Here is a 24,341-nt window from a genome sequence, read left to right on the forward strand (position 1 = left end):
ACACTAATTAAAACGATGTAGTACAAATTGCGGGAAAGCCCAACCAGCTCAAGATTTTCAAAGTCAGAGTCCCAGATTCCCACCCGTTCCTCAGGGCAGTCCAGCTCCCCGTCTCCGGTCTTCCCCTGTCGCTTATTGGTCAGTAGATGACTGACATATATTCTGTCCAATCGAGTAGTTTCTCTAGAGCTTGCCAAGCACTCAGTCTTTGGACCCTGGAGCAAGATGCGGCTTCTGTGCGTGAACGTCAGCGTGTTGACGTCACGGCCGGGTACTCGAGGAGCTCCTAGGGCGGCTGGCTGCGGGCGGTGGGCTGCGCTTCGCTTGCTGGGCTGGGTGCCTGGTCCCGCCCCACCGAGCCCCACCCCGCCGCCCCGGAGATCCCTGGAGGGCGCGACCACTGAGCCACTGTCTCCGGGCCAGTCTGGGGCGGCCGGCCCGGAACCACCCGATGAGGTAGGCTGGGTTTCGCGTCACCCTGTTTGACAGGTTCGAAAACTGAGTCCCCTAGGTCAGGCCATCTAACTGGGTTCTTGGAGAGTCCAGCAGACGGAGGCCATAACCCTGTAGTTTCCTTCTGTTTACGGAGCCCTTGCGAGATCCACCCGGGAAGGAGGAGGGGCAAGGCGTGTGTATATAATGGATACAAAAGTGAAGTTGCAGATTTCTAAGACCCACTGCTCCCAGGGCAGGGATTTAGGGACGGATTCGGGTAGTGAGGTCTCCATTTCTTCACCTCGCGGGCCCTAGCGAGGCCCTTGTGGGGTCCATTCCCATATTGGGCCGTGGGCCCTGAAGAATGACCAAGGATGGTGACTAGGGGGTGAAGCGTGGGTTGTCCAGACACAGTCGTTTATGGGCCTCTTGTATTCATCAAGAAAGGCCATGTTCAAAACAAAACAAAATAAAGATTGAAGTCTGAGTCATGATTGTTCTGAAGATGGTTTCAGTTCACTGCTTTGCCCACTCATTTTGCAATTTTTTTTTTTTTAAATATAAGTAGCATGTTTTCTTTTGGTTTAGATTTAGGAAGGGATTTTTTTCCCTATTATTTCAAACATGGGTTAACACTGTGGCATTTTTCTTATCATTCTCTTAATACAGCAATTGTTCATCATTCATTTATCTTCTGTTTCACAGATGGAATCACTTGAATAAATCTCTTGACTCATAAATAGTTTGGATACGTTCAGTGAGCTTGCAAAGTAACAGGTCTAATTTCTAAATACACTGGAGTTAGTTCAGTGTGTTATATCAGATTTCTTTGTGTGGAAGGTTTCTAAAAGGTAGTTACCATCTATAGTCCATCTGCCCATCTCTCTATCTAGAAGCAAGATTTGATGAAACAAAACAACTTACCATATCTGTGCTTTATTTATGGATTCTGATAATAAAGTAGTGGGTAATTAATGTACATGAAATGAAAATATGTAATGTATAATATATAGAATACAATATATACAAACTGTATAATATAATATATAATATTTTGTATTGTCAGGAAGCATTTATTCTCTTTAAGATCTTACCATCTCTAACATGGACCTTTTAAAGTTGCATTATTGCATTATAGAAATTGCATTAAAGAAATAAACTTTATGGCTTCTGATGACTACTTATTTTCATAGAAGGAAAGGTGATTGGTGTAATTTTGAATTTATTCATTGGACAGTTTCATCTGATGAGTATCTGTCTGGGCTACCCATTGTTTCAGGTATTTGGGATTGAGTAATGAACAGTTTAGATGAGGTCCCTCACCTCAAAGATCTTATCTTTTGATGGAGATACAATGTACATGCAAACCAAAAAATGACTTTAGGTAGTAATAAATGTTAGAGAATATATTACAGGGGAAGGAACTCTGGGGTACTGCGGGGGGTGTGGGCAAATTTACCTGTGGGGAAGATTTTCCTGAGGAGGTGATGGTTGGGGTGGTAACTGAATGTTTAGAGTGAGTCAGCCATGAGAAGATCTGGAAGTTTCTCTAATAGTGCAAAAACAAAAACAGAAGCAAAAAAACAAAACTAAAGAAAGAATGAGTTTGGCATGTTCTGAGGATGAAGGGAAGCTAGTATGGCTAGAGCAGAATAAACTTATGGGAGGGTGATGTGGGGGGACAGTGATAGGAGGGGATACTGGAGAGGTGGGCAGGAGCTGTATCATCTGAATCTGCTGTGAGAGTTGCAGACATGTTAAGGAAAGATGATGTATATATCTATCTATCTATATCTATATCTATATTTCTATCTCAGAGTCCTTGTTCTTGTTTAGAGGCATTCATAAGTTCTGACCAACTTTCTGCCTTTTGGTTATGAAGTTGTTATATATGTAATATATATTTTATATTGCATAATATACTATGAATTATTGTTTATTATATGTGTGTATGTATAGACATACATACATATATGTATGCATATATTTCTTTCTTCTTCCAGGGGTCTTTTTAATGAAAAGAATGTCCATGTAGTTGTTTCTTCATTGTTATTATGTATAGGACTCAAAGCCTTTGTTTATCTTCAAGGGCTACTTTTATCTCCTAACCATGAATCTTCTTCCTTATTATCTTTACCTTCTTTCTATTAGGAAAGCACTGTCAGTCTGCTCTATCCCAGCCAAGCTCTAGGAAACTGCGTTAATTGGTTAAGTAGATATTACTGACCAGGGATGCTCTGTCTGCTTTTATTTAATGCATACAGTGTGCCAAGTACATTGCATACATTCTGATCCTTCCACCATCTTGCAAAGGTAAATATTAGACCTTTTCAAGAGTACAGGAAAGTTACTCTTAAGGCCACTCAGCTGGTTACGATGGAGCTCATTAGCCTTACTCTGAAATCTTAACTTCCTTCTGCTTCACCCCTTGCTTCTTTGAATATGTAATAGCAACTGCATATCTCTGTTATTTAAACTTTGTTTCATGTTGTGGCATTTTAGAGATTGTGTGATTTGACCTTTAGTTTAAAGGTGGAGCTGTGAAGGCCCAGAGAAGTTCATTGATTTCCAGAACAAAACATAGTGTACAAACTGATGGCAGTTATAACCCTGCTGATTTTCAGCCCATTTTTTTTCTTCTCTACCTTCTTGACTGTCCCACAATATTTCTGTATATATAAATATAAAATATAATATTTTAGCATCTAGAATGTACTGCCCATAAACTCTTAAAAGGTAATTTTTTAAAAAAAGATGAGACAGTGCTTTTTCTTGGGCTAAAATAACCCTTTGCTTTGTTTTTCTTCCCTTTTCTGAGTAATGAGTAGGTGTAAACTCTCTGGATGAATCCTTGGTTTTTGTTAGAAGAGCATGATTTAAAAATGACTTTTTAAAGTTATAATTTCAGAAATTTTTGAAAGAGAATTTAAAATTTGTTACTATTTTCCCAGCTTTAACCTTATGCTTAGAAGTGTGGGAATACTGCTTAGAGTTTGGTGGCTCATAGTTTCTGGTGGCAACTAGAGTTTGTTCTTATAATTAAGGAAGTCCTTGGGTCAGCTCAGTGGTGTAATTTCTCTTTTTTAGAAATATATTTTTAAAAAGTAGAAATTAGCTTGCAAAATAAGAAAATTTAAAAATAACTATTATTTATTTCTAAACTTTGCTTATTTTAATAATTATAATTAGAATATATGAAATAAAACAGACTGACAAATAGATTAATTTGCTTTCTGGGTGATTTTTTGACCAGTCTTCTTAATGAAGATTATCTTTTTTTATTAGCCAAACTAGAATACTATTAAAGAAATTAATCTTATTTATTAAATGTTGGAAGATATTTAAATTTAGACAAAAGACAGCGTTTGCTCTTTAAGCGACAATAGTAAAACAATGTTTTGATGGAGTGTCTCTGTCTCTTAAGATTGTTCATGCAGCTGATGTCCAAGTTCAAATAATCCAGGATGTTGTGATTTGATCCCACATTTTAGTAGTAGCATCCATGTGAACCAGCACACTAAACTGTAATCCTGGCTTTTAGTTTTGGTGCCATTACTTGTGTTCTGCCTGTAATGCCCTTTGGATGTACAACTCCAGCTGGTCAAAGTTCTACCTGTACTACTCAGTCCACTCAAATGCCAAATTTACAAGAAAAAAAAAAATCTCCTGTGTTTTTTTAGTGGTAGCCTTTTCTTTTCACATAACTTTTGGGAGTTTTTCTTTACAACCTGGTATACCAATCTTGATATCTGTGGTAATGTCCAGTAGTAGACATGGATCTTCCAATCTTTGTTGACTTTAGGTTAAAGGACAACAATCTGTGATATTAATGCAATGGTTTTTACAGATCCTAGAGCCCTCTAGTTTTATTTACCCATTTATCACTCTGTCTTTGAGAGAGGCCCTGATAGTCTTTTCTTGGTTTTGGTTCTAGAAGGTCTTTCCTGTTTCAGTTAAGGTTCTGACTTCTACAGTTGACCAGAGGTCCCTTTAGAGGACCTCACATCTTTGGGCTGTAAATGTTGAGGATACACTTTTACAAAATAAATGAATAAAATCAGTGAACTCTATGTTAATGGGATTGAGAAATAGTAACAGCGATTTCTACTTCTCAGTATTATGGATGAGAAGACAGGCTCACAGAGAAATTAGCTCAGGGCCCCTTAGATTCTTCCAGTGCTGGTCTATGAAGCCTACTCACTACTCATGACTCCTTGAAGCAGGAACTTGTTACAGGCCATCATTGAATCTGAAGTCCTGCGTCAGAACTCCTGGCAGCCTCTTAAATGATGTATCATCACAGCTAGGGCCTTTATCATTGCTTCCCTTGTTTTGTTTGGAGTCAACATAGATCTGGAGTTGCTGTGAATCAAGATCAAAGCCTGAACACTCACCTCAGTCTAACTCTGAGCTATTTAAACCTTGAGGGTCTTTCTGGTCAGGCATTGGGGTAGTATTAGGTTCAGTACTGTGTATTTTAAAACTCTTCTTTTTTTATTTCCTCTGTGTTGCAACTTTCCAAGAAATATATTGGGACTAGTTAGTGTGAATGTCCTCATTGTATTGAATCTGGAGGTTAGAAGGATTTGGCCTACTGTCTTCTAAATTGTGGTAATCACGGGCTTCTATGTCGTGTATTTTCAGGATAATATATATTCTTTAAATGTTTTTTTATTTATTTAAATATTAATGGTTATACATAGTTGTTGGGTTCATTATGACAAATTTATGCATTCATGGAAATTGAAGGACAATATATTTTTCAAATCTTATGCATTATTGCCCACCATAGTGTATTCTTTTTTGATTTTTGTTTCAGGAAAAATATATTTCATAATTATTTGTAAATTAACCAATTGCTTATTGAATTCATGATGTGAAACCATGTTATTTGAAGTACTCTTTCCTATTTGTGTGGTATGTTAAGTTTATAAAAGGTAACACAAAGAGCTCTTGAGATGCTAGCAGTTTCTCCAGGTGAGGTGGGGGCACCAGCTAGGAGTTGCTTTAGTCATTACTGATGATACCTAACAGTTTCAGAGGGCTCCCTCCACCCCAAGGGATGTTCTAAAGACTTTGTGTCAGTGTTTCTCATCCTCAACACCAGTGACATTTCAGCTGGAAAGTTCTGTATTTTTGGTGGCTGTCTTGTGCATTGTAGAATGTTAAGAACCCTCTCTGGCCTCCTGATGTCAGTGGCATCTCATCTAGTCCTGACAACTAACAATATCCTCATTATTGCCAAATGCTCTAGGGCTCTGGGGTTGGAGGGCACAGTCCTTTGCCCTCCTCTTACCATCCCATTGAGAACCACTGTTTTATATAAACTAATTCATTCGCCAAACAGTCCTCAAAGTTAAGAGTTTTATTGTCATGTTATAGAAGAAGAAACTTAAATAGAGAGGTTAGGTAATTTGTCCAAACTATACAGCTAGTCAGTGGCAGTACTAGGCTGTGAAACCAAGCAGTGTAGTTGGTGAACTCTGACTCAGCAAAGCCCACTCTAGATAATTACTATCTATTAGGGATCCAAAAACCCAGTAAGGCAGAAGGAAAAGTAAATGCTTACAGGGACCAGGAAGGCCTCGCAGCAAATAAGGTGTCTGGGTAGCAAACTGGTAAACTGAGAATATTGCCCAAATTGCCTATTTTTCAAGAGAAGCTAGAAATCTAGATTTTATTTATATGAAAAACTCCTTTTCATGTTGACAATTTAGTGTTTACAAAACATTGTGCAAGCCAGCAGACACACCCTGTCACCTATATATGGGCAAGATTTGGCCACAACATCATTTTGAAGTCTTTTGTGTAGATTTTTCAGTACTTTGGCAGGGAAAAGTATTTGATAGGGAAAATAAGGTCTATTCTCTGTGGGGAGCAGAAGGTTGGTATAAGGATGGTAGGGTAGGTCTTCTAGACTAGCAGTGGTTGTCTTATGTTCTTTTAAGGCTAAAAAAAGAGCATGGCATAAAGCTGGTCATTCAGCACACTTTGAAATGTTAATGCTTGCTGCTTAGTTTAAAAGTTATGGACTTCTCACAGCTTTGGAAAGCACTGTTCATAACTTTTTTATTTTATGACCTCCACTTGTCTATGTGACCTCCACTTGTCTAAGAATTAACATAAATATCTCAGAGGACACTGAGGACCCTGAGAAAACATAAGTTCTAGAATTGAATGACTGCATCCTTGAGAAATGAAGTACAGTCATACCTCATTTTCATGACAACCCATAAACATGGAGTGCATGTTTAACTCCCTGCCTGACACGGCTCTGTGCTAAATTTTTAGAAGCCATAAACTCTTTCTGTCCTTGGTGTTTTCCTTGTCCTCAGGACCGTGGGATCCTCAGTCAAGAACACAGTCTCATGCTTGCTTTTCATATCCCTTCATGATCTGTCCATGCACTTCTGTTCTAGCCTTCCAGTCACATCTTTTCTGTTTCTCTCATGTGGGCTTCTCTTCAGACCCAGGGTAACTGTTATGGTGTAGATATTAGGTATCCCCAAAAAAGCTCAAGTGTGAGACAATACAAGAAAGTTTAGAGGTCAAATGATTGAATGATGAGAGCCTTAATCTAATCAGTGCATTAATCACCTTATGGGGTTAACTGGGTGGTAACTGCTGGCAGATAAGTTGTGGCTGGAGACACTGGGTCAATGGGAGCATGCCCTTGGGGTTTACATTTTTTCCTCGAGTGAGTGGAGCTCATTCTTGCTGCTTCTTGGTGGCTATATTCTGAGCCACTTTCTTCTGCCACACTCTTCTGCCATTTGTTCCCCCTCTCCTCCATCCCAAAGTAATAGAGTCAACCATGTATGGATTGAGACCTCTCAAACCATGAGCACCAAAATAAAATTTTCCTCCTCTAAAATTGTTCTTGTCAGGCCTTTTGGTCACAGTTGCAGAAAAGCTAACTAAAATAGTAACTCATTGTTCACTGACACGCTTCTTGAACATTCCTCTGTTTTTGGTTTGCTCTAGTCTGCCTCTTTCTTGGAATAGAACAGCTTTTCATTTCTTCCAGATTCATATATTTTTTCTAAGGTCAACTTTTTCATGAAGCCTTTTCTGGTCACAAAAGGTGATATTCAATCTTCTTTATATTATAATTATCTTAGACTGTTTTCTAATTATTTATATAATTGTGTTACTTCTTTAGGAAAGGGTACTTTAGGATGGAGACCAAGTCTTTTCCGTCTTCATTTTCCTGTGGGGTGACTAACATATGTTTTACATGTTTACATGTTTTACATGATAATGAGATATCTATTTGTTTCAGGCAGGTATTTTCCCACTTATGTAGTGACTTATTGCATTTTTTTCATATTTATGATATATTTGTTTCCATTTTAGTGTGTTATTAGAATTATTTCACAAACTAGTATTCAAAATATATTGGAAAGAGGGATGACCAATTTAGATAATTTTGGAAGATTGGGCATCTTTTGTTAATTTCATCCTCAAGTTCAGTAACTGGAGATTGTTCTTGATTTATTTAATATGTTGAAACCTCAGTCATGTGTAAACTTGTCTAATTTTAGATATTAAATATTCAGAGTCTCTACTTTTATAAAATGATATTTGTAACTCATTACTTCAACAAACAAATCAAATGCCTAACATGTGCCAAGTATTTCTCTGTGTGCTAAGGATATGGAAGCATTCTCTAGGAGCTTTTGGTGTAATCCTAAGAAAAAGAGCTGTTAATGATATCTGAATATGAATGATTAGAATGATATGTGGAATATACATTAAATAAATATGTGTATATGGAATACAATAAGGATATATGGAATATACATTATTCCTAGGTTTATTATTCTGCTTCCTGTTGCTATAACAATGTACCTGAGGTTGTGTAAAGAGGTTTATTTAGCTCAATTTTTGAGGCTTAAAATCCAAGATCAAGTGTCTCATTGGTTTGGTCTTGGGGAGGGTCCTCTTGACTGCTTCACAAAATGGTGGAGGAGCAGAAAAGGAAATACTGTGTGTAGAAGTGAGTGGTCAGATGGTGAGACAGGAGAGTCAGGAGTTAGGCTTGATCTTTTTTTTTTTTTTTCAGAGAGAGAGAGACGTTTTTAATATTTATTTATTTTTTTTAGTTTTCGGTGGACACAACATCTTTGTTTGTATGTGGTGCTGAGGATGGAACCCAGGCCACACGCATGGCAGGCGAGTGCGCTACCACTTGAGCCACATCTCCAGCCCAGGCTTGATCTTTTATAACAGCTTTTCTGAGAACTAACTGGGGTCCCATAAAAATGACATTAACTTCTTCCAAGAGTGATAACCTTTAGTGACCTAATCTCCTACCAGGTCTCATCTCTTAAAGGTTCCACATTTCCTTATACCACCACACTGGGGAACATGCTTATGGCACACAAAACTTGCAGGGAGGAACTCAAATCAAAAGTTCTAGGGATGTCCAAAACACAGCATTAGGGGATCAGAGGAAGTTTGAGGAAGTGATACTTAAGCTTCCTTAAACAATTAATAGTCTTTTACTGCTGTTAATAGTGTGGTGGAAGAAAAGGCATTCTATGCAAGGGACAAATACAACAAAGGTATCCATAGTGCAAGAGAGCAGCTGGAGCATTGGCTGAGGGAAATGATGTTTTAAGCAGAGAAATGAGTGTTCTGGAGGTGAGACATAATTGATGGAGTAATATATAAGAGAGATTTGAGAAAACAGTGAAGTTGACTGGTGAGAATTAATAAGGGGATTAAATTAGCTACCAATAAGGAATGTTTTGAGGGTGGAACTAGCAGAAGAATAAAACTTAAGCACATTTTTTTTAAAAAAGCTATAAACAAGATATTACCGGTTATTATTGGTTAATTATTCTGATCATAAACATTTTAAATCATTTGCAGGCTGTGTGTCTATATCAGTGCCTATATTTTTAGACATAAGTTTTTTATTTTATAATTGCTTATCTTTTTAAAAACGTGTAATATCAAAATTTTCAAGAATGGTGCTAATTTCAGCTTTTATTGAGAACCTGTGACTTTAAGAAGATCCTACTGCCTTGTTATATTCTCTGCCTTTGTTACCTGTGCTCAAAACCTGCTCTCCTTATCAGTACAGCACACAATATTTTGGAGGTATATTAGCCCATTGTTTGACTGAGTTTTATAGATACCTGCCTTTGATATTTTTTATGTGATTCTGTTTTGTGAAACATAAGCTAGGTTGATATAGGTGATCCAGAACCCATATCTGATGCTCATCTTTTGAAGGTTTAGTTTCCTGTTTTATTGCCAGTTGGAAAGAGAAAAGAATACTAAATCTAGGTTACCAAGATTTTTTGATTGTCTTTCCCTATCTGTCACATGCACTAAGCTTTCAGTGGCAAACCTTGGGCTACAGTAGAGATTAGGAATTTCTTTTTGGACCTGTGTGCCATCCTGAAGTTTGTGTCATATCTTCCCCAATGTTGCTACTGGACCACCACTTCAGCTAACACAGGGACAATGAGTAGAAGATGGCCTTGTCACCTAGAGTGACATTTTCAGTAACCATTATCTCCTGTCTTTCAGAGAAGGAGTCTTGTGATATTGAATCAAACCAACAAAAACACACACACAAAAAACTTGCCTCTGCATAGCTCTGCTGACTGCTTACCAGTCAGCTTAAAATTCAGCTTCTGTTTTTTTTCTGTATTGAAAAGATAGGTCTTGGAAGGCCTATGAAGAATATGTGATGAGCACAGTCTTAAATCAGTCTTTGGAATGAAAGATAGTTATTAAAACAGGTGTATACTTTCTGTGATTCCTAGGAGAGAAGTGAGCTGACCACCATTGATGCTGTTGATTTTCAGATATAGCTCAATAAAATGTCCAGGTCTGTGGTGAGAGGTAACAAGATTTGTTTGAAAGTTGCTTGCAAAAAGAGAAAAATAGAAAGAAAAAGTTGCTTGTAGTGATAAGTGTTGAAGAAGTGGCTTTGTGTGGTACAGAGATGTTCTCATATTGAATGGAAGATATTAAAAGTTTTTTAATGGAGGGGCTTTGATCTGTCTGAAAAATAATTCAACTAAGACAACACATCTCAAAGAGAAAGCTTAAAGTATTCGTAGTAAAATATATATATATATATATAAATAAATAAATAAATAAATAAATATATATATATATATGAGCAAGGAGGGGCACCAAGGCTCCTTTGAATACTTAACTGCTGATGGCTAACAGAGTTAATGAGTCCAAATTGGCAAAGAGAGTGATAATTTCTTGCTAGCCTTCAGGTATTTTATAATACATTTATTATGAGTTTTAGGAAAGTTAATTGTAGATTTTGCTCTGTGGGAACAAGAAAAAGTTCTGGAAAATGATGGGCAGTCGGCAAAAAGAAAATCAGCAGTCTTTTGTAGAAGTGACCTTATTTGTCTCCTGAAGGGAAATGGGATTATAAATAGCTTCTTCGACTTGGAAGATTAAGTCAAAGGAATTTCTAGGTGAGCTGTGGAGAAAATATTTGAGTGTAGGAGTTAGAACTGACACAAGTAAGGGAAACAACCACAAAATCGATCTGAGTACCAGAGAGATTAACAAAGAGGGGAATGAGGTTGGAGCAAGAAAGTAGAAATTGAGGAAGTTACCAGTGGAGACCATGTTGTTCCACTTCCTCTGGGCAGCCTGAGAGCTGCATCTGAAAAAAGTGATACACAAGTCAAAGAACATTTTTGTTCCTCAGAGCTTATCTTGAAAAAGACTTTCATCAAACCAGTGATGAGGTGCAGCTGTAACATGCCACCACCCCTTTGACTTGCTGGTGCTAGGGAGATAATTAGCTACCAACTTGTTGACCCCTGTGGGATTGGTGAGCTAACAGGTCTTATGTACCACCCCAAATGACTTTGGCCACTCTGTGACATTTGCTATTTTGTTAACTTGTAGTTCGTAGAAAAATAAATACATATTAGCAGATGTCTTTCTTCTACCTGGCTTCTTCTTCCTCTGGACCATACAACATCCCCAGTGTGGCATATTATTGTTCAGAGTATACACTTCATTTTTTTTCCTTCTTTATGATCATTCACTTGTATTTTTTATATGTCTTCCTTTTGAGTAGATACAAATTCTGCTGAGAACAGGAGAACTCTTGTATTACCTTTTAAATCCATTTAAATATCTGTGTGGTATTATATTTTATTGGTGTTCAAAGTCCATGGTTTACCAAAATGGGAACACTTAAGGGCTCATATAGGGCCCATCTCATAATAATTTTCAGTTTTACAAATAAAAGTATGCTTCAATAGTTTTTGCTTTTTTCTCTAATGCATGAAAGGAGAAACTTGTTATTAGTATACCTTTGGAATTTAAATTCCATGTATATGCGGTTGACTCAGAAATACACATCTCTGGCCAAGACTGTCCCTGAACTTCGGATTCATCTGTTTATTTCATCAATTTGAATATCACTTCACATAAACAGAATGGATATTCTCTCTTAAAATTGCCTCTCCTCTATCCCTGTTTCAGTAAATGGCAATCCCTTTCTCTTATTTTTTAGTCCTCATTTTCTCCTATGAATCACAACCAATCTATCACCAACTGCTTTAGGCTGTCTTTAGAACCAATGAATTGGTTGAGTCCAGGCTCAAGCTTAGAATAAAGACTCTTGTGTGATTGCATTGGAGGTCTATTGGGGTCCCACGAATCTGGCATAGCACTCCACTGCCATCACCCTGTTCTACTGTCAGTACATCTTCTCTCTCAATTATTTCAGTGGTCTGCTGACCATTCTTCCTACTTCTGTGCATCTCTCAACAGAGCAGCCAGAGAACCTCTTAGAGCTTAAGTTGGTCATGTTTTTCTTCTGCTGAAAACCATCTCATTCAGAGAAGAAGCCTTTGTAGTGGTATATACAGTCTGACAGGCCCAGCCCCTGTTAACTTCTCTGTCCTCATCTCCTGTTGCCCTTCCACTCATATGAATCAGCCCCTCTGTCCTACTGGCCAGCTTCACCCCTCAAGACCTTTGTCCTCTGTCTTCCTTCTACCTGCAGTGCTCTTCCTTCTGATGTTTCCCTGGCATTTTCCCCTTATCTCTTAGTTTTTGTTCAGATAGCACCTTCTCAATGAGATTAAATTGATTACCCAGTTTACAGTTACTGTGTTCCCAGTACTTCTTTGTTCATAGACATCTCTGATTTCTAAAAGGTAAACTCTGGGAGAATGGGATACTATTTTGGTTTGGTTAATAACCGCATGCCCAGAGCTCAGAGAATGACCTGCCACAACATTGGTGCACAAATATACTTGCAGATAGATACCACTCAGATAGTTACTACTGTCTAAGTAGATGTTGTAGGTTCTTGGCAGCCTTTGACATTCCAGGCATTATCCAGTGCAATTCTTAATCTTATATTACATGTTCAGATTCAGCTTCTCAGTATTTGATGTTTGTCTCATAAATTATGAAAATACATGGGATTAACATTTACCTAGCCATCTATAAATCTTAATATTTTTCTCTGTAATCCATGTCAAATAAATGTTTAGTAATATGTTTAATATTACTATAGGAAATTGATCACTTAGAAATCAAGTCATTATAAGAACAGGTTTGGGTTTTGTCTGCCGGGGGAATGACTTAGAATCACCATAACTTTTATTTTTTCTCCTCAATTTTCCTAAGTCATTAATTTCTAAATTAATTGTCAAAAGGTTTAGTTCATTAATGCACACAGTGTTACTTTTATCTGCTAATATTAAAAGAAGTAATTGAATAAGAAAACTACTGAAAATGACAGAGCTTTCATAGACAGCCTTTACTGTTGTGTATATGTGTTTGCAGCATGGATGAGGGCAGAACCCAAGCAGCAAAGAGTTAGCACATTTGCCAGGATGAAATAAAAGCATTAATTATATCCTAAAAGAATGTAAACTGCACTGGAAAAAATGAGGCCTAGAAAATAAACATACAGAAGAAATCCAGGGAAACAATATGGAGAGATATTACCATAGAGTTGTTCTGTAAATTCTTAAAAGAAAGGGGAAAGTGCACTTTAAATGTAGTTATAAGTGCTCCAAGTCAGCTGTATGCAGCAAGTTATACCTGGTATACCTGAGCTTGGTAGGCGATGCTTTGTAAAACATCTGCCTGGGGAGAGTCTGAGTTTTAATGTAGGGAACAAATGAAGGAGAAACATAGCTTTTAAATGCTCATAGTAAAATGACAATTTGTGCGCATTTCCACTAAAAATCCTAGCAAACTATAGACCTCAAATCATTGTGTGATATGACTTCACTCTTTCTTTTAAAGAAGCCTGATAACAGCAATTAAGATTACTAGGTATTTAAGTGACACTAGCTCAAAATTTAAACAGAATGACTCCTATCTGCAGTTACAAGCACTTTAGAAGTCAACTGTTCCCTGTTTATGTTAGGTAATTTTATAGTTGTAGTAAGGGCTAAATAATTTGAATGCTCAGCAATATTATATTGCTATTCCTTTTTGTTTATCACTGCATCATAAACTTTCATGTGCATGAGAACTTTTTTTGCAAAGGTATGTGTACAAAATCCACATATATTCTTTTTATAGAATGACTTAAGAGATTTTTGAGGATAATTCCAGTTTCTCACTTCACATTTTTAAAGATAGCACATACTTTAAGCAAAATTAATGATGTTTTTGCAGCAAAAATTTGCATTTACTTTCTTTGCTGTATAGACATACTTTAAATGTGTATGTGTATATTATAAATATTGTGTTCAATTATATTTATCATATATATATATATAGATAGATAGATAGATAGATAGATAGATAAAACAACTCTATCCCAAAACATCCTTATGTTTTTCTGAACTAATCAGAAGTGAGTCACATACTTCAGCATGTGTCTCCTAAGAATAAGGGCATTCTTTTGTATTACCAGTACAAAACTATAATCAATTCCTCCATTGTCTTTTGTAGTCTTTTGTTTTTTAATTTAAGATTCAATCTAGGCTTATTCATTGCATTTGATATTTGTCTCTTTTGGCTCTTTCAAGTTGAAGAGTATTCATACCACTATTCTTCTTTTTTTTTTTTTTCTGTTTTCTTTTTATTTTTTACCATGTTGAATTCTCTGGAGTTTAGTATAGTTACATTGTAGAATGCCCTATATACTGTGTTTTTCTGATTGTTTCTTAAACTAAATTCAAGTTAAACATTTCTGGCTGGGATATATCATAATTAATATTATATATTTATTACAACACAATAAAAGACACATCATGCCAGCTTCTGCATTGGTGATGCAGTTCAATTACTTGGTTCAGGTGTTGCCTGCCAGACCTCCCCACTATAAAGGTATATTATTCCCAATGAAATTAAATAATTCAAAAAGTGATATTTTGAAAGTATGAATATCATATTCCCCAGCAACTTTTAAATAATTGTTATCATGTGATAATGATGCTTGCCTGAATCAGTTATTATTACTGGAAGCGACAATTATTGGTTTTTCTAATTTTATTTCTTTCTACATTTTTTTTACCTAAATTTTTTCTGTAAAGGAGAACTCTTCCCACCCCTCTCTATTTTTACATTATGACCCTGCTGTCTTGGGGTATTTTTATTTTTTCTAACATAAATTCCAACATTGCTGTCTTTATTCATTTTTACATTCAATTTTTCCCAAACAAGCCAGTGGGAGCTCCTTTAAGACAGCTACACACACAAAAAAATTTTTAAATAGTTATGGCTTTTTTTGTCTTTAGGAAATTGTTAACGTATCCTCCTGTATATTCTTCTAAAAGCTTTTAGTTTTAAAATTTTTATATTTAGAATATGATCCATCTTAAGTTTTTTCTTTTTACATGCTGTAAGTTAGGGCTTATTTATTTTTCCAAATTTGATATGATTGTTTCAGTACCCTCTGAAAAGAAACTTTATATTTGCTATTTTGATCACTTAATTTTTTGTCAAAAGTCAAATTGCCATATAGATGTTTGATTTCTGGGCTCCATTAATGTCCCATTGATCATTTATTGATCCTTAAGCTAGTACTACACTGTTTTGATTACTCAAATTTTAAAAAAAGTCTTTTAAGTTAGGTAGAGCTAACCCAGTTTTGTTATTCTTTTTTAAAACTGCTTTGGATATGCACATTTCTTTGCATTTCTACATATATTTTAGAATTAGCTTTTCAATTTATGTTAAAAAATTTTGAGTTAAATCTCTTGATCAGTTTGGAGAAAGCTGATATTTTAATAATATGAAGTCTTCTAATTCATGAACATATTATATCTGAACACTTATTTTCATCTTCAGTTTCAGCAGTATCTTGCAACTTTCACTGTTGAAATTTTGCATATTTTTAATTGAATTTCTAACTTAGTGTTTTGATTTTAATGCTATTTCAAATATTCACTACTGTCCCCTTTCTCTCTCTTATCTAGTTCCTTTCCATTTCCATCCCCCAGAATGAAGAATCTGGGAAACCAGTAAATCACAAAATCTGAAGTGAGCTCTTGTTAAGAATATATATTTTTAAAATTAAGCAAAAGATCTATTGATGCATCATGGTGTATGTCATCATGGAGACCTGGGTGCAGTATTCTCTGATGAGGTAAAGAGATGTAGAAAAGTGGAAGGAAGGAAAAGCAAAAACTTCACTGAGAAAGTGGCCTTTGAGTTAAGTTTTGTCCCATGAGTCAGAGCCATAGAGATAAGGAGAGTAGCATTCCAGGTGGAGAGACCAGTACAGGCATGAGTCAATGGTTTATGAGCATGTGATGCTTTCAGGGAATTGCTGGTGCTTTTTTTTGCATGGTGAAGTGGTTCTGGAGACAGAGGCAGAAGTACACCATGTGTTGGGTAAGGAGAGGATAAGTTATTTGAGCTGTACTTAAAACCATTTAATAAATGATGTCATAAGTTTAATTTCTTTCTCTAAAATAGTTACTAGTGTTGGCTCAGTGCTGCTTTTTCTTTTTTTTTATTTTTGTATTCGATGTTTATCCATTTTCATTAGCACACCTATTTTATTTATTTTTATGTAGTGCTTAGGATCGAACCCAGCGCCTTGCACATGCTAGGTGAGCATTCTACTGTTGAGCAACAACCCCAGCCTCTGCTTTTTCTTTTTAATTGAACTAATGCCCTATTATTAGGAAATTTCCTAGATTTCAGATTCAGATTTCTTATTTCTACTGATAAATGAAAAAATTTTCCCCATATTTCTAAAATGTCCTCCAAAGATTGGGCACACACCTCTCTCCTGCTTGCCTCTTACTCCTGACTCTAGCTGTCAGTTGTCAGTTTCTTTGAGTTTGCCCTGTTGTTATTCTTACATAGTGATGTAATTCTCTTTACAACCCTGGAGACTGAGAAACTTGAAGTGCCATATGTTAAGAAAAGTGTGAATTAGTTATTTATGTGTAAATGAAGAGTTGTCTCACAAGTTCAAAACATACATGATTCCCAAGTCCAAATGAATTATAAGTTGTGTTCAGACATGCCTTTGGAATGCAGTGAAATATTTTAATAGGTAAACAAATATCTGGCTTCCTATTAAGTTGAATTTTATTTATGTGAGTTTTTAGTTTCATTCATATATGAATTATGTGATGTTTTAGTGATACATTCTAATATGTTGGTCATACCTATGGGAGCTTTTGTGAGGTTTAAATGACATACATATCTTAAGTACTCAGCACTGTGGCAGACACAATGAGGCTCAGTGTGAAGAAGCTATTCTCTTGTTATAATGTTAATCTATGTATACAATGCTATATTAACAATATTATGTTAGTGTGTTGTGTTAGTTTATACTATTTCTTTGTTGTGATATATAATGTTGATATTTTGTGCTTTGTGTTTTTGTTCAGATAATGTCATATTATTGTATGCTAACTTTATTTAATGATAAGTTAGCTTTCCTTTCTCTTAAATGTTTTGTATCTGTATATACAGTCTGACTACGGTCCCTTTACCAGTAATTCTTTGTTAGCTTTCTCAATTTTTATTTCTTGTGTAGTACATTCTTTTCAGGCTATTTAGTTCTTCTTAAAATAATTTATTATTTGCAGAGTGTTGACTTTGTTAATTATATTTGTTTTATACAAATATAATTAGTGTAAAATATAATTTACACTTTTAAAATAAGCTGTTATATAGAGCACTTGTATTTTTATTAACATCTCCCTCCCCAAATTAGGTTAATATTTGCCCTTTTAAAAGACTAATTCTTGGGTTTATTTGTTTGTTTATTTATTTATTTATTTTAATGGAAATGTTTTTCAGTATACAGAAGTAGAAATTTTAACATAATGAATCACACCCATTCCTTAGTGTCCATCAGTTTTTTATCTTTCTCATTTTGGATTTATTATTTGTACTCTTGTCTTTGATTTTTTGTTTTTATAGATTTTTTCATAGGATAGTTGTAGTTTTTCTAACTTTATTATTTGTGCCCAATTTTTATTTAAAAAGTAAACTATTTTAAGGCAGTGGATTTTATAATAAGCCCAACTTAGACAGCTTTCTACCACTTTCACTACCATTAATTTTTAATAGTTTGTTGTTTTGGTTTAAGTTAATTAGTAAGACCAAAGTTTTCAATTCTGCAAATATTTCAATAAAATTGACCCACATGCATTAAAAGTGGTTGGGAATCATAAATTTGTTAAATGTGGTCCACTAAATAATTCTAGTTGAGGAAAATTATTGATAATTATATGTAAAATCATAGTAACATTGATTGATATTATGGTTTAGTTATATTCTTATTTTATAATTATGTTGTATAGTGGGTATTCTACATTTGATATGATGGGACAAAATGGGTTAAATATTTTTTTCTCAATAATTATTTTAGACAATATTGCTGTTATGTATTCCTGTTCTATGCACGGTTTCTCCCTTTTTCATATACTTATTGCAAGATTTATTGAATTTGAATTTTTGGTAGTCTATGTTATGGTCAGTTTGTAAACATGATTTATTATCTCAATAGCTTATAGTTTATCTCTGTAAGGTTAAAAATAATTATATTTTAAGAACTTCATAGTAGTAGTCAACTAATATATGAGTTGTAGTTGGACACAGTTAATTTATATATTTATTTTTATGTGGTGCTGAGGATTGAACCCGGGGCCTTGTACGTGCTAGGCGAGCGCTTTACTGCTGAGCCACAATCTCAGTCCCTTATATTTTTTAAATATAAAAAAAAGATTAAAAGAAGAGTAAACTAGCAGACCTTCCCATTGTATTATATAGCCTGTCATTTACTTAGCATTTGTCTTTCTTAGTTTGCAAAGATGTGTTTTATATGTCTGTTCTTTCTTGGAAGATAGGTATTGAGACTGAATGATGAATATTAAATCTGAATTCAAATTTATTGTACTTGTCAGTTTGGGGGAATCTAAATGTTAGCTATCCTAGCCTAGTTAAAAAGATATAGTCAGAATTTTTAGAGCTCAATTATGCATCCTGAGTGTTTGCATACTCTATATTAAAAATCTTTAGCTAAACTAGATACTTCCCCTCCCTTTCTTTTATTGGTATCCATTAATAGTCATACCCAAGTACTTGCAAGTCAGGTTTATAATAGGCAAATGTTTCATTACCATCGCACAGTCAAGTTTAGAGAGTATATCTTTGGTTTGAGTCTGTTAACTCTGGTCCACTAAGTAATTTCAGTTTAGGAATATTACTGATAATTACATGTAAGTTTATATTGGGGGAATATCGGAGTGATGATTCATTATTCTGAAATCCTCTTTGGAATGTATTACTGCATATTATATATAGAATGTGCTAACATTTCATGACAGCTAAGGTTAGTGTCTGAATGATACCTCTAGTAGTTTCCAGAGAGCAGTTTTGTGCCTGATAATACCATTGAGGGGCATCATAATACATCTAGACATCCTCCTCTTAAAAAGCTGCTCAGTGATACTACACTGGGGACCATTAGGAAGGCTCCCCCTCCCCCTTTTTTTGGGTGGTCACATATAAGCCCACTGGTGACTATTAGGGTTTCAGTCCAGTTCCTCCTTGTTGACTGGGAATCCCGATTTGCCAGCAGTCATGTGCATATTTCAGTGGAGAGCAGTTCTATTCATATTGACAGACATGTCTCAGTATCTGCAGGGAATACCTTGACTGCCATATGGACTAGATGTTTATTTAACCTGACCAGCATGTAGAATATATCAGTTTATAGAATTAGAAAAATGTTGTGGGAAGTATGCAGGGAATTATTGAATTAAATTATAGTACAGATTTTAGAAAAATTTTTTTAACATTGTATTTAACTTGGGGCATGTATTAGCTTTTTATTACTGTGAAAAATAATTCAGGAAAACAACTTAGAGGAGGAATGATTTATTTGGGCTTATGGTTTTAGTCCACGGTTGGTTAGCTTCATTGCTTTGGGCCTGAAGTGAGGCAGAACATCATGGCAGAAGAGCATGGCAGAGGAAAGCTGTTAGTTCAGGGCAATCAGGAAACAGGAGTGGGAGTGTGGGGACTGAGGATAAAATGTACCTTTCTAGGGCACACCTACAGTGATCCACTTTCTCCCTCTGTTCCCACTCCTACACTTTCTTCAGCCTCCCAATATTCATTCAAATGATTAATACATCAAATGGCCTAATCCATTGATAAGGTTAGAGCCTTCATAATCTAGTAAGTTCCTAGAAGCTCCACCTCTGCACAGTGTTGCCTTGGGACAAAGCCTTCAGTACATTAGACTTTGGGGAACATACATGGTATAAAGGAAAATAAGACTGTTTTAAAATATCAGCATGATGGTTATATACAATTTGCTAAAGGTTTGTTTGGTCGTGACTTATTTAAGCTTCCTCTAGTGTTTCCTAGTATGATAGTTCTTCAGCTTGAGAAGCTATATTGTCAAACAGATGCGTCAACTCTCTAACCTTGCCCATGACCACAGCCTTTCTTTCCTCAGTGGTTACCTTTGAATAACCTTTTGTAAAGCAACTTTCTATGAACTCTTTATATTCCAGGGTAGAATGAACATGCTTCATGGCATCAATTATGTGAAGAAGTTCAGGACATGAACCACACATTTTTATTTCTTCAGAACAACTTACCTACAAACTACCTTTGTATGTTTTCAAAGTAGTGACAGCCTCCTATAAGCAAATGTTAATGGAAGTAGGAATCACTGGTTGAATTTGACCTGTTGGTTTTCCAGGTCTTCTTAAGCCTGGCATGACATTCCTTATCTCATATTGGTACCCTCAGGAGACATTTCTGTCTCAATGGGGTTTTTCCTTGATTGGTGGTCCCCTTCTCCCCACCATGTGCTTACTTTTTAAAGCATCTGATGTTTTTTCGGCTGTCATACCTCTCATCCTGGCAATGTGTGTTTGTAATCCCTCATTATTCACATCCCCCACATTTATATGCTTTATCTTAGAAACTAAGGACTTGAAACAGGACTTTTACCATCATAAACCAGATTTCATAACATGTGATGGTCCTTGCAAGAGGTAGCCAGCCCAGGGTGTTTTGTGCCTCCATTAAAACCCAGACCCAGAATAGAGTGGGCACAGCTGAGTCAACCCATGTTTTTAGGAACTCTCAAATCCCATGACTGCATCCCAGGGGCCATTTGAATACCTTTTACTATGTTGTCTATATCCTCATAGGGTCTAAGGTGAAACGGGATGATAGAGAAGAAAGAGTCAAGTTTTAATCCTAAGATATATCTTAATATATATTAGGTAGATACATTCTTACAGTCCAGATAGGCCTCAATTGCTTTGCCTATAAAACAAGAATCAGAATAGATCAGGATGATAGGACTTAGACTGAGTCCAAGTTGGAGGCCAAGTGGAGAGTATAAGCCCCATCTAAAGGCATCAGCAACTTGGTTTTATCATCATGGCCAGGGAATGCAGGCCTGGTGATTTTATATATTTCGACTTTTCAGGAGAACCTGGGAATATGGAAAATATAATTATTTAAAATGTTAGCAATTAATTTAGGGTATAAGACTAAGCAAGACATGTCTCTAAGCCAAATATTCTGTATAGACTATTCTGATTTAAATATTTTCAATGCTTGTTGTCTGACATTCTCTCTTGTAGCCCTGTAGTGTTCTGGCTGCTGCCAGAAGTAATACAGAGAAGACTGGGCAGTTGGGTTGACAGACTTGGCTGCCATTCAGTAGGAGCCCGCATTCCCTCTCCACTCTTCTAGGAAGGCATGAGAGATTGTGGGACTTCTGTAAAATGGGAGTAAGTGGTACCTGCTGCACTGTAACTGCAGCTCTTTGCCAACTGGATATTTTCACTTCTGTGTGGAAGCAGATGAAACTGAAGTTTGGCTCAACTTTGCACCCAGCAGATGGACAAATGCAAGAAAAGATTTCATTGTTTTTGCTTGCATTTTCACACATGGGAAAGATATTATTGAAGAAGCCACTAGTACAGGTGGGATAGTTTTTCTCCAATTACTAATAGTGTGGAATTAATGAACGAGAACATAATAAAGAGTGGTGTGTCCATTCTCTAAGTCCTGCTCAAGTGGCCACCTGTGCCTATGTGTGGTGTGTCAGAAGAGCAAACTGTGAAAAAGTAAAAATGAATTACATTTTTTGCTAATCAGAGTATTCATTGTGAAAAAAAATAATATTCATAAATTAAGCATACACCTTTTTAAGGCTGGCTTTAGCTAAATAACTGCAAGTCTTATTTAGGACCCCTTTCGGGAAGCTGATAAAAGCAGTATTTCTTCTTTCTAGGAGAGTCAAGCTTGTAAAGTCAATGTTTTAGACTTTGTGGGCCATGTACCCTTTGTTTCAACTATTCAGTCCTGCTGTCTTAGTGTGAAAGCATCTGTAGACGGGTATGGCATTTTGGGGGTGGGAGAGTACTGGGAATTGAACTCAAGGATGCTCAACCACTGAGCCACGTCCCTAGCCCTATTTTGTGTTTTATGAATTGCTTAGCCCCTCACTTTTGCTGAAGCTGGCTTTGAACTCTTGATCCTCCTGCCTCAGCCTTCCGAGCCATTGGGATTTGTACAGGCCCATAGAGATGGATGTGGCAGTGTTCTAATAAAATTTGATGTTCGAAAACAGACAGTTTTTAATATTTGACCTGCAACCTACTGTTTGCTGATCCCTGGTTTAGAACATTGATAGCTATGTAGTATTGGAGTAGTAATCAGCAAATACATATTCACTTTCCCTCTTCTTTTATGGAACATACATCCCAGCTCTGCTCCCTTTGGATTTGGCCTTGGGAAAAACTTGGGAAAAACTATTGTGAGCAAGCACAGTGTGTTCAGAGACTAAATGTGCTTTCATAGCCTAGCTTTTTCTTGAGCTTTTGCCATCTTTCATGATAAGAACTTGCTCCGGATCTTCCTAGTCCAAGGAAACTGACAAATCAATTAAGAGTACAGGGACCTGACCCAACACAGTTTGAGACCAAGCTCTGCTTCCTAGAGCTTGAAGCCCAGAGCTGCCTTATATGAGCTCAGTGTAGATCAGGTGAACTTCAGGCCACTTGTAGACTTAAGAGCTGAGAATAAATGTGGATTGTTTTAAGTTGTTGAGCTTTGAATAGTGGGTTAATGCAATATAATTACAGAAATAACTGGCTGATAATTGTAACACAGAGGAGGATAGTTGTTATCCTTTGATGTTCAACAACTAAGACATAAATCCCTTTTTCAAAAACCAAAACAACAAGAGGATTCTATTTCCTCACACAAAGCCCTTGACTTGCTGTGTCCCTTTTAGGCTCATCGAGAAACTAACTAGTGCTTTTTTATTTTATAATTCTCCACCCTACTCTCTACTCTTAGTACTTCTCCATAGTTGGAATAAATCCTGAATTGTAGATATAACATCCTATGTGTACAGCTAAATGGATGTGTAATACTGTTTTTAGAGAGGCAAAGCTTTCCTAAGCCAACACCAGGAAGATCTCAATACCAAGGACTGAATATTTAATACTTTTGAAATGACATCTGGGGAACCATCCAAGCTCTTCCTCAGAAAGAAAGAGTTGTAGTCTCCTAACTTCAACAGATTTTGAGGTCCTACTCTGTGCTGGGCTCTGAATTACATGCTAGATAGAATTTATTCAGTTTCACCTGTTTTGTTCCTGCTGTCTCTCATGTACTGGGCTGCTCCCTGGTCAGATGTAGGACCTTCAAGGAGTATGCCATTTAGTAGGAAAAGCAGCCCAGTAAATGGATAATTAAGGCCCACTGTGATAAGAAATACCACAAGTGGCACATCCATTGTTTTGAAGGAGCAAAGAAGAGATGAACTTTATCTTGGGGATTAGAATTTGAGGAGAATTCCAGAAGGAACTGAATTCCAGAAAGATACTCATACTGTACCTTTATGAAGGAAATGGGTAGGATGAAGTCCAGTAATCATGGAATAGAAATGGGCTTCAGCAATGATCATTCCCTTTACATATTAAAAGAAAGCTCTCACAGCAGTGGGTGTTAGAATCACCTGGTTCAGCTGGCTGGGAGTTCACCAGAATCCACAGGTGATGCTGATAATAGGTGCACCCCAAAAGCACATCATTTTGTTGCATTTAAAAATAATCTTAACTAAAAGAATTCCAAGGCACACTTTATGAACTTTTCTCAGATTTCCTTGATTTTGCCTCAAGAACCTTCAAGAACCTTTGTTGGACAGGTAGCTATACTCCAGTAGATGGGTTTCCACCATCTGGACTAGCCAGTATCATATCCAGAGTTTTTGCACCTTCCTGCAAGGCTTGAGTGAAAGGCCATACCCAGGAATGTGTGCACTGGTTTTTGAGAAGAACCAGATGAAGCAATCAGAAATGCAGTGTAGGTAACTTCCTTTAAGGAGAAATATGACTAAGGAAATAGGTCCCTGGAAGGAGCTCCCTTTCTCATAGACTGCTTAAGGCATCGTTTCTCCATTTGGCTTCTCC

At 36.3% G+C, this 24,341-nt stretch overlaps 1 protein-coding gene across 3 annotated transcripts in view; it reads left to right on the forward strand.

Moving 5' to 3' along the window:
• Positions 1–273: 273 nt before the first annotated feature.
• The window catches only part of Stard3nl (STARD3 N-terminal like), a 47,153-nt gene continuing 23,085 nt past the window's right edge, over positions 274–24,341 (forward strand). For all 3 annotated transcript variants that reach the window (XM_026387628.2, XM_077796783.1, XM_026387630.2), the window contains exon 1: positions 274–456. The gene's annotated coding sequence lies outside the window, so the exon portion shown is untranslated. The remainder of the gene's footprint in view (positions 457–24,341) is intronic.

Source organism: Urocitellus parryii, chromosome 3 (genome assembly GCF_045843805.1).
Source record: "Urocitellus parryii isolate mUroPar1 chromosome 3, mUroPar1.hap1, whole genome shotgun sequence".
NCBI lineage: Eukaryota > Metazoa > Chordata > Mammalia > Rodentia > Sciuridae > Urocitellus > Urocitellus parryii.